Genomic DNA, 10,192 nt, shown 5'->3' on the forward strand with positions numbered 1-10,192 from the left:
AGTCCATGCCTGGTAAAGCCTATAATTCTTTAATGACTGCAGTATTGTTGTGGTGGGTATGTGCAGGGGCCAGAAGCATGCAATATTTTTTAGCAGCTAGTTGCTTGATCCTGCAGCCTCCTGAGCACCTTTAAATTGCAAGCACTATCCTGAGATCTGAGGGCACCCGGTGCCCTGCAGGGGCTGCCAAGCATTTCCCAGAGCTGGCACTTTCAAAAGAGTGCAGCTCTGTGCTTTCAGAGATGAATTTTGGGACTTCTGCCACACCGAGTTGCTTTTTTTTTTTTATTTCCCTGAGTTTTTTCTTGTTGCTTTTAAAGTGGTGCTACTTTTTTTTTTTTTTTTTTTTTTTTTTTTTTTTTTTTTTTTTAGAAGAACTAAACCCAATCCACTCCAAGTAAAAAATGCTCATTTAAATAGATAACCACTTACAGCAGATGTACCAGAGAGCAGCGTCAGAAAAAGGCTGGAAACAGTGGGCCTATTAACATAAGAGGTCAAATCAGACGCTGCTCTTGGATTCAACAGAGCCTCCAAAAACAGTTTATGACCAGAGAGGTCTCCCTTTTGCATGTCACTTCTGCTTCTCAGCTCTGCCTTGACCCTGTTTGTACCGGCTGTGGGCAGAGCTCCTTTCCAGAGCACACTTGCAATTAGGGTAGGAAATTTTGTGGGGCTGCTAGGACACTGCGATCAGTTCTCGCATGGAAATGAGCAAGTCTGAGGGCAATGTTTTGGAGAAAAAAAAAAAAAAAGTATATGAATATGGATGTTGTGGTTGCTCAGTTGAGAGGAATGAGGAGCCATTGTGGGAAAGCAGTCAGATCCTATCTTTGTCTAAAACATTAATGCCCTGATTCTGACAGCTGAACTTAGAGCAGGGTCCACGGTCATTTCATTACCCTTAATTATAAGGCTCATGCCTGTATGGTTGCAGTTTAAAAGGATATTTTTATATTTTACTGATGTTCCCACTGTTGATGAGAAACATTTTTCTGTAAGTGCGATCAGCACTGTCCCTAGAGCTCAGTTGTATCAGGTCAAACCAGGGATAAATCCTACACTCACTCCCACCTAATCACATAACAAGAGAAGGACAGAGCAGGACAGGCTTTTGTTGGAGCAAAAGCACATCAAACAACTGCATTTTCCTACTCATTCAAGGCTGCAACGATGGTTCTCTTTATGGTCTAGCGGGTGTTTTTCCCTCTCTGAGGTGTGCAGTATTCCTCTCGGTGCAGAACTGGCAAAGGCTTTGCCCTTACCTAGGATTGTTGAACTGCTGCATTTGTTATTGTGGCTGGGAAAAAAAAAAAAAAAAAAAAAAAAAAAAAAAAAAAAAAAAAGAGAGAGAGAAAGAAAAAAAAAAAGAGGAAAAAAAAAGAGAGAGAGAGTTTGGGGTATTCCTCTGTACATCCTTCTCTTCATACTTCTTGGCTTCCTACTTTAACTGTTGGTTATGTTTTTCCTTTTCAAGCCAATGTTACAAATGTTAGAAGTCCAGGTCTGGCCTTCATTATTCTTTTGTCCCTTTTCCAAAACACAATTTTCTCTCCATGGGTCTTTATCGCTTTTATGGTGACTTGCTCATATTTTGGATCTTAGGATTTTGCTTACTTTATGCTGGCAATCCCTTCATGCAGCTTGCTGTAAATTATGAACCTAATATTCCAGAAATGTGTGTGGGATGAAGAGAGGAAAGGAAGGCTTTTACTTTTCTTTGTTTTAAAAAGCCAGTCTCCTGCCTGCTTTCAAGAGCAAGGCAGCTCTTCCACCGGGCTCTGCCTCCCTAAAGCCAAGCCGCATTGTTTTAAAAATCTTCCAAATGACTCGGCAGCAAAACCTAAGGAACTTTAGATGCTTGTGCTGCTTGTTTCCAGCAGCATTTGGAAACATTACTGTCAGCATCAAAGAACACATGGCTCTAGCTACAGCCCAGGTATTGGCTCCTGCCATCCACCGCTAATACCTTTCATTGCACCAAGCTGTGTGCCTCAAAATCCCCCCTCCTCTGCTTCCCTCCCCTGCGGGATCCACTCCCTCTCACCAACCCCTGAGCAGAAGCTAAATTCACCTCCTGAATTTTGCAGGCTGGACGTACGGCTATGTAACCCTGCATCACTCCACTGACTCAAAATCATAAAAGGTATAGAGAAAAAAAAGCATATTTTAGACCCAAGTGTTGTGCAATGCTCAGGGTGTGGACGGATCGCCTGATTTCCGCCTCAGTCCCTGAAATGGAGCTGAGGTTGTTGCATCAATAGGCCGTGAATGAGCTCTCTGATACTTTTTGTAGCTATTTTAAGTCCCTTTTCCCCAAAGCCCGACCCAAGCCACCTGCTGGGATGTTGTGTGCCCTGCAGCTCGCCGGCTGTGCAGCCTGTCAATCAGTGGTTGCTGTCACAGGGCATCAGGATCCCGAGGTCTGGTAAATAAAAATGAGGTCAAGCCCACGACGTTTTCCACTGGGTAAAAATACATAAAAGTTGCGATTGTGATTAAACTCTATCTTTTCTCCACTCGTCTCGGGGATTTACAGCTTACACGCAAGCTTAGCAGAGCCATAACTCATTCAGTTTTCCACCTCTGCCTCCTCGTTTTTATTCAGTTATTTCAGCTCTCTGGTTTTGTAAACTTTTATTTCTCAGGCTGCGCCCCTTCCCATCAGGAAACGTCTCCCGGGGTCAGATTTGAAAGCAATGCACAAAGATTTAGCCTCATGCCTACCATTAATGTCAGTGGGAATCAGGCTGCTGAACCTCTGAACACTGTCTTTAAAACGTACCCTGTAGTACTGGTGCTCCCGCCGCATTATAAGCATTTCTTTATAGGACGTCTCATGTCAGACAAACACATGCCCGCAGACCAGCCAATGAAAACGAACACGTTTTTCTCTTTCTTAATTGAACTGGCAGAGGAGATGAATGAAAGCCCAGGGGGTGTGCAAATATAAGGGTCAGGGTCGGACAGGGAAGGTTAATGCTTTCTGCAGGATCTCCTCGCAGGGCTTACCGGTGCTACGGCACAGCCAACGAGGAGATTACGCAGCTTGGTCAGCACCATGCACAGGGTAGCAGCATCAACACGGAGCTAATTAAATGAACACAAATTACGACAGCTCCCAGAATCAACAACCCTGCCTGTGGCCTGTGTTTGAAAACTGATTTCAAATGCTAACAGAATGAGCAGCCACAAATAAGATAAAGTACGAGGTGTTTACAGAACTGCCTACTGTTTCCTTGTGGCTCCCCTCAGCATCCTACCCTGTGTTTGCATACGAAATTTTGCATAAAGCTTTGACTCTTCCTTACCAATGTCTCTGTAATGATCAGCCTGCCCAGACGTCCTGTCCCTCTGACAAGGGAAGCTGCATGAGGGAAAATTTCTGAAGCAGAGGAAATTGATGTTTTAAGAGTTTTATGTGGCATTTGCTAGCATCCCAATAATCAGCGCTGTAACTGTATTTTATTAAAATCCCACATTTTATTTGAGCTGCTGGAATCATTCTACTTAATTAACCAGAGAGGTTAAGGCCCTGCCTTAAACTTACATGTCCAGACTCGAATCCTATGAATTCCTGTGCACCTGCTTGATTTTGTACATCTGAACAGCTCCCCAGGGCTACTGCACCCACAACCCTAGGATGGCATTCACTGAATTTGGACAAAGTAATGAAGGAAATTAAATTCCCCAAGCGCAGGTGGTGCCTTGTGGCCACAGCCCCAGGCACAGAAGGGGTGCTCTGGGTGTGATGAGAGCAGGAAAGAGTGTGGGGAGGTCCCTGGGATTAGCAGCCAGGGCTGGGACATGCAAAAGTAGGCCATCCATGCAAAAAAAGCCACTTTCACATGCCCTGTCTCTACCCTCTTCTTCCACAGCTCTTCTTTTCTTAACACACTTCTCCCTTTCCACATTTGCTACAGCTCAATGAGGGAAAGAGCCTTTCCTCTGCCATCTGGGGACAGCGGTGGAAGGAGAAGTCGGTGGGACCGTTCAGACGAGAAAGCCTATTTAGGGCACCACAGCCTCTGCACGGAGACAGCATCCAGCAGAAAGGGGGAGGACTTCGTGGGGAGCCTCCACCAGCTCCTAGGAAGTGCAGAGGAGGAGCAGATGGCTGCGGTCCATGCGGTTAGCAATACCATAGGAAAGGCAAGCCAAGGCGAGGGGAGAGTGGGAGAGAGGTGATGCAAGGTGCCGGTGCTCTGAGGAGCTGGCAACTGGGATTTCTGGAGTAGCTGCCTCTGAAAGGCTCCCGGTACCCACACACTGCCGGGGAGAGAGAGGCAGAGAGGCAGAACATTTATGCCTGTCTAAGAAATAAGGTAAAGGAACAGACGTGTCTAGTCTAAGTGCAGGCAACCTAGCAGACATATCAGAAATACACTTGAAGGAAGACAGTAAGTGGGATACTGTAATACCAAGTGTTAAGGAAGTTTGAATTAGGACATGCTAAAATCAATCGAATTAATGAACTAACCACTTCTGTATGCAATGTGTATATTAAAATTCCAGGCATAAATAAGAACCTCACTTTATCAAAATAAGATGGGAAGATTGTTGTGTGTGTTGCTGCCTCTCCAGATCTGATGCGTACACTGGCTGCAGGACTTGGGGGGAATTCCAGGATGACACAGCAGCAGGAAATTCAATACAAACAGTAGACGTCGATAATTTCCATTCAAATTGGCCAGATATTCCACAAGAATGTGAGGTAGAACAGGCAATAACTATTTCATGTTGGAGAAAACAATCAGAAAAATGGCCATTCTGGACTTGGTTTGGAACAGAAACATATTTAAATGGGGAATATTTTAAAAAAGAAGCAAAATGGGACAACAAAGAAAATTAATTCCTTCCTGCAGGCAAGGAGTCTGCTGAAGGACACTGCTGGAAGCACAAGGCCGATGCACATTATTCATCAAGTCGGCTTGAGAATGGGCAGTACATGGCAGCTTTGTAAGACAGCAAGATAAGGGAGGTTATTAGAAGAACTGCAAATCCCTCAAACAGCTAAAGCTGGATCCAATTGATTAAGTTAGAAAATAACAGACACTCTGGAAGATCACACGTACAAAAACAATTAGACAGCCAAAAAGGAGTTAGATGAGTTTCTAGCAAAAGAAATCAAAACTAGTAATAAATCATCCTTTTCAGCACATCAGGAGCAGGAAGCCTGCCAGAGAATATGCGGAGTCAGTTGATGATCAGTTTGAAGGAAGCACTCAGAGAAAATAAAGCTATTAGAGAATCTAAATTAATCCTTTGCATCACTTTGCTCACAGTGGCAGAAACAGAGTGGATTCCCATATGAGAATCCTTCTTCGGCAGCAAGTCTGTCTGAAATAGCTGTGCCCAGAAACTGGGTCTGGGAACACCTCAACAAAATGAACAGCATCCAGGTGCCAAAAAGCAGACATTGTCATGCAGGAGTTTCAGAGGATCTCAAGGATGAAATCACTAAATGACTAATGCAGATTATGACTCTGCTTAAAACTCCCTTGGTATCTGAAGAGTGGCTGTCAAATAGCAAATGTCAGGCCAACATTTTAGAAAGGTTCCAGGGGAGATGTGAGAAGCAGCAGGCCTGCAAGTCTGAAATCTGCACTAGGCAAATTAGTAGAAAATGTAATGAAGAACCAAATTCATTGACACTTCAATAAATTTGATTTACTTGGGAACAGTCAGCATGACGTTTGCCATTTGTACATATTGGTGTTCTTTGGAGAGATCAACAAACACATAGATAGGAAAATACATTTGGTATATCTTACTTGGATTTCCAAAGGCTTTCAGAAAATTTGTCCCTGGATTCCCCACTGTAAGCTTTTAAGAGAATCAACCTGTATGCCATGAGAGGGAAAGTCATCGCATGACAAAAATACAGTTAAAAGATAGGAAACAGAGGAGCAGCTTTCATCTTGCGGTGGAGGGAGGTGACCAGAAAAATTCTGCAGGTCTGTGCCGTGCAACCCCTGCTCTCAAGGCATTCGCAAGTGACCTATAAAAGGGAGTGAACAGAGAGAACAGAGAGTTTCTTGGCTACAGAGAAGTATTGGTGATGTTAAGGACAAGAGCTGACTATAAAGAGTTGTGGCAGAATTTTATGAGACTTAGTGACTAGACAATAAAACAGTAAATGAGAAGCTGTGTACATAAACATAAAGTGATACATAGGGAAGAAAAACAATCATAGTTTCACATCTGAATTGATGCACTGTGAGTTGATCATTAACCCTCAGGAGCATGACCCTGGGACATATTTAACAGGTCCATGAATATACCATTGATGCACTGAGGTCAAAAAAAAACCAACAACAATACAGAGAAAATATTGGGGATTAGTGGGATAGGAATAAAGGTCAAGCAAAAGAAGAACATTATGTGCAAATTAATGACTGATCCATATGGTGAATAATCTGTGCAGTTCTGGTTTTCTCCTCACAAAAAGGGTGCAGTATAACTAGACAAGGTCCAGAGGAAATCTTCAATACCTGATCCACAATAGAAGAGCTTCAGAATGAGCAATGACTTACCATGGCAGGATGCTCCGGTCTGCAGGAGAGAAAAAGGAACAAAAGGGCTCAGCAGTAAGTATAGAGAGTGACATGGTGAGGATGTTCAGAAATTGGTAACACCATCTTCTCCAACACAAGGGCTTGGACTGGGGGGTAATAACAGAATACAAGGTGCCACAGTGTGTTCAGGGGGCGCTGGAGAAGCTCACAGGTGGGAAAACTTTTGGGAGTTAGTAAATATGGAGAAACCACATATGTCTCAGGAAGTTCCTGGCAGATATTATCTCAAAAGTAGAAGAGTACCCACTTTGGGTATCTGGGAAAAATGCCATACATGTTTTCCTGTTTTTATTCTTGATGTGGTATCCAGGAGAGAGGATACCAGGCAAGCTCAAGTCTTTGGTTTGACCAGGTAGAGACTTTTGTATATTTTTATGCAATCAGCTGCCCTGAGAGGTGTAAATACAGACACACACACAAAGCACACACACATTGCCTGTGCCCCAGCCTTTCCCTGCCCCATGCCACAATCTCCTGGCATCCACCCCATGTAGGTGGTGCCTTGGGGGTCCCTCTCTCCTGGCAGCAGCTAACAGCCCATGTGGGAGTGCAGGGCGGTCCTTCTCACCCAGGGACATGACAAGTCCACCCAAGGGTTGTTGAGCCCGGAGGATAAACATGTAATAAAACCCAGAAATAACATGCTGTTGTCAAGTGTAAAAACCTTTCCTTACCGTGCAGCAGGATGTACTGGCCTCACCCAGAGGCTGCTGGCAAGAATTAAGCACACTAGTCACAGCCCAACCCATGGGGTGCTCGTCTCCTCAGAAGATTAAAAAAGCAACAGAAAATGTTTACATACAGATTCAAGACCCTTTATAGGGCCCAGACCAACTACTCAAAGTCCACAGCTAGAAACTGTCTTTAGATGAATGCATCCTTTCTTTTTTAAGACCAGCTCAGATCAATTCCAGGCTCAATCTTTTTATTCTACTCCACCTTTCTACTTCATTTCTCTTTGGGCTTATAGAGAGAGCAGTTTGAATACTTGGAGTTCTTTATTGGCACTATCTTATATCTTATTGTAACAGGGCCTGAGGACACCAGAGTTCCACACCCTACAGAGCTTTATTTAAAACTTTAACTTAAATAGAGCCAAACTGTCTCATATTAAAAAAATAAAAAACAGAAGAAATATTATTATTTTTTTCAAGGGAAACAGATACTGAAATGTGCACGACTACTTCCTTAGGGATTCACATTCTTCCTGGAAGCAAGGAGTATAGGAGCTCTTATGGGAACTCCTGTTCTCATGAAATTCAGAGATTCATTTTCAGTCTCAAGTGGTTAAAACTAGATATGGAGTGGTTCAGATTAGCAGCCAGGCTTGGGGTACTTATCTAATTGTCCTCAGCTTGGCAAGCTTTGATGTTTGCTCATCAGTGATACCGCTCTACAGTACCAAGGATGCAGCTCTGTAATCATAGATTTAATTAAACTGAAAAGTACTTTGTTTTATATGTGTTTTGGCTTTTTTTTTTGGGGGGGGGGGATGAACTCTCCCCACACATGAAACAAAACATGGCATCGACGATTAGACCTGATCTAAAGTCAATTACTGAGGTTTTATGTTTGCATCCCCCTAAACTACCCAAATAGAGCCTAGTCCAAAAGCAGATAGAACACTTCTCAGAAATATATATATATATTATATAATATATAATATATATATTATTATATATAAATTTTTATATATAATTTATATATATATTTATATATATATATTTGACAGCTCCATTTCCCATACTGAAGGACTTTCCCCTCTTGCTAAAACAATACTTCCAATTTAGAGCCCTGCAGCTGGTTGAACTACAGCCTCTCAGAAATGTGTGGATGAGAGGGCATAAATACGCTCTAGCTGTTGCAACATGGCTCTGAGCCCTGGAGAGAGAGTTTATTTCCACTAACTGGCTGCCAAAAGCCTCTCTCCTGTCAAAACACAACAGATGAATTCACAAATTCCAGATTTACGTTCCCTCACATTTGTGGGCAGGTGATCAACTGCAATCATCCTGCAAAAGGCTAAATAGTAACCGCCATGGCAGCCAACTCCTGAACTAAGAATCCTCCAGCTCCTTTCTCTTGCAGCCTGTTCTTCCCACATTAGTAACTGAGTGGACTAAGAGGCTTTGTGACAGGAGAATTAACTTCTGAAAGCCCATAGCAGTTTCCTATCCCACCACACTGGGTGCATCAGAGGTGTCCTTTTACCTTACTTCTGCCTAGAAACTTGGCATAGGGAAGAGAAGAGCTTGCTCTTAGGGTGAAAGACAGTCTTCTGGGTAGGGATTTCTTTCATTATTTCCTTTGTCAAGAGTATGGATGCTGCTTCTAGCACTGGTGGTGTCAATGGGACTGCATTTCAATAGCAATGGATTTCTTTTTACCGAAACAAATATCTAATTTTGTGGGAAAATATATGCTCTTAATGAAAATGCTAAATATTTCAAAAAATATTTAAAACTGAGCATCCCTAAAACACAAAGTATTTGTTTCTTTTTGCTTGGTTAAAAAGTTAAAATTTCTCATAGAAAATAAAATTGAATTCTGTACTACATACATTCCCCAATCAGTCTTTCAGTAACAAATTGCTCCTTTCCTTCAAATGATGGGGAAAAGGTTGTATGTTGCCCTGGCTGCAAGTATAACTTCCACCCTTGTTTTTTTTTCATGGTTGTTTTTTTTTTTTTTTCATATGCCCCATTTTCTCCTCATCATAAAGTGAGAAGCAAGAAATTCTCATTAACCATCTTTACATTGAAAAGCATGTTACAAATGCTGCAAGGCCAAAATCATCCTTCTGAAAGCTGTGTCTTTCTTAGATGAGTATTTACGTTTAATGTTCCTCTCATTCCCCATTCTTAAGAGCTTCCATTCATAGCTCTAAAAGGTTGGGAAGAAAATTGCTCTTTCAGAAAGCAAAGTGTGCACATTTTTCTCTTTCCCTAAAAGTCAAATAGCACCAAGAGTGATCGTGCCATTCACTGCTCCATTTGCTGCACCTTCGAAGTGCTGCTTGTGCTTTCTCCCTTGGAGAAGCCCAGGTTTTTACGCCCCTCTTGCCAAATTAAGACAGGCACCATCAGTGATCCTAGTAAAATGCAAGTTTTTGCTCTTGCTTTTCATCCTTGGTGAAGTTCCCCTGTACTTCAGGGTTTTGTGTTCCTCTTACCAGATGAGCAACTCAGAAATGTTAGTGTTCAGCCAGAAGTCTTCAGCTGAAAGCTTGGGTGGGTTGATTTCTGCCTGTAAAAGTCCAGCTGTCAGGTGGTTAATTCTGGTATGAAACACACATTTTCATCACTTTTTTTTTTTTTTTCTGTAAAAACAAAATGCATTTTACAACCACTAATACCTAATCATATTTTTTAAGACTTTATTGTAGAAGGTTTACTATATTGTCCTTTAGTTGAAATCCTGACATAGAATATCAGCCGTGGGCAAACTAAATGCCTGATCACAGCTTATTAGAAATGCAAGAGATTAGATAATGGGGTATCTGGAGAGGAAGAGAATAGCTAAATGCAATTATTTTAATTCTTCCAATTTCTTTCACCCCCACTTCCTTTTGAATAGTTCCTGACTACAGGAAATGAAATTCTTATCTGTAAATT

The sequence above is a fragment of the Anas platyrhynchos genome, chromosome 2 (genome assembly GCF_047663525.1).
Source record: "Anas platyrhynchos isolate ZD024472 breed Pekin duck chromosome 2, IASCAAS_PekinDuck_T2T, whole genome shotgun sequence".
NCBI lineage: Eukaryota > Metazoa > Chordata > Aves > Anseriformes > Anatidae > Anas > Anas platyrhynchos.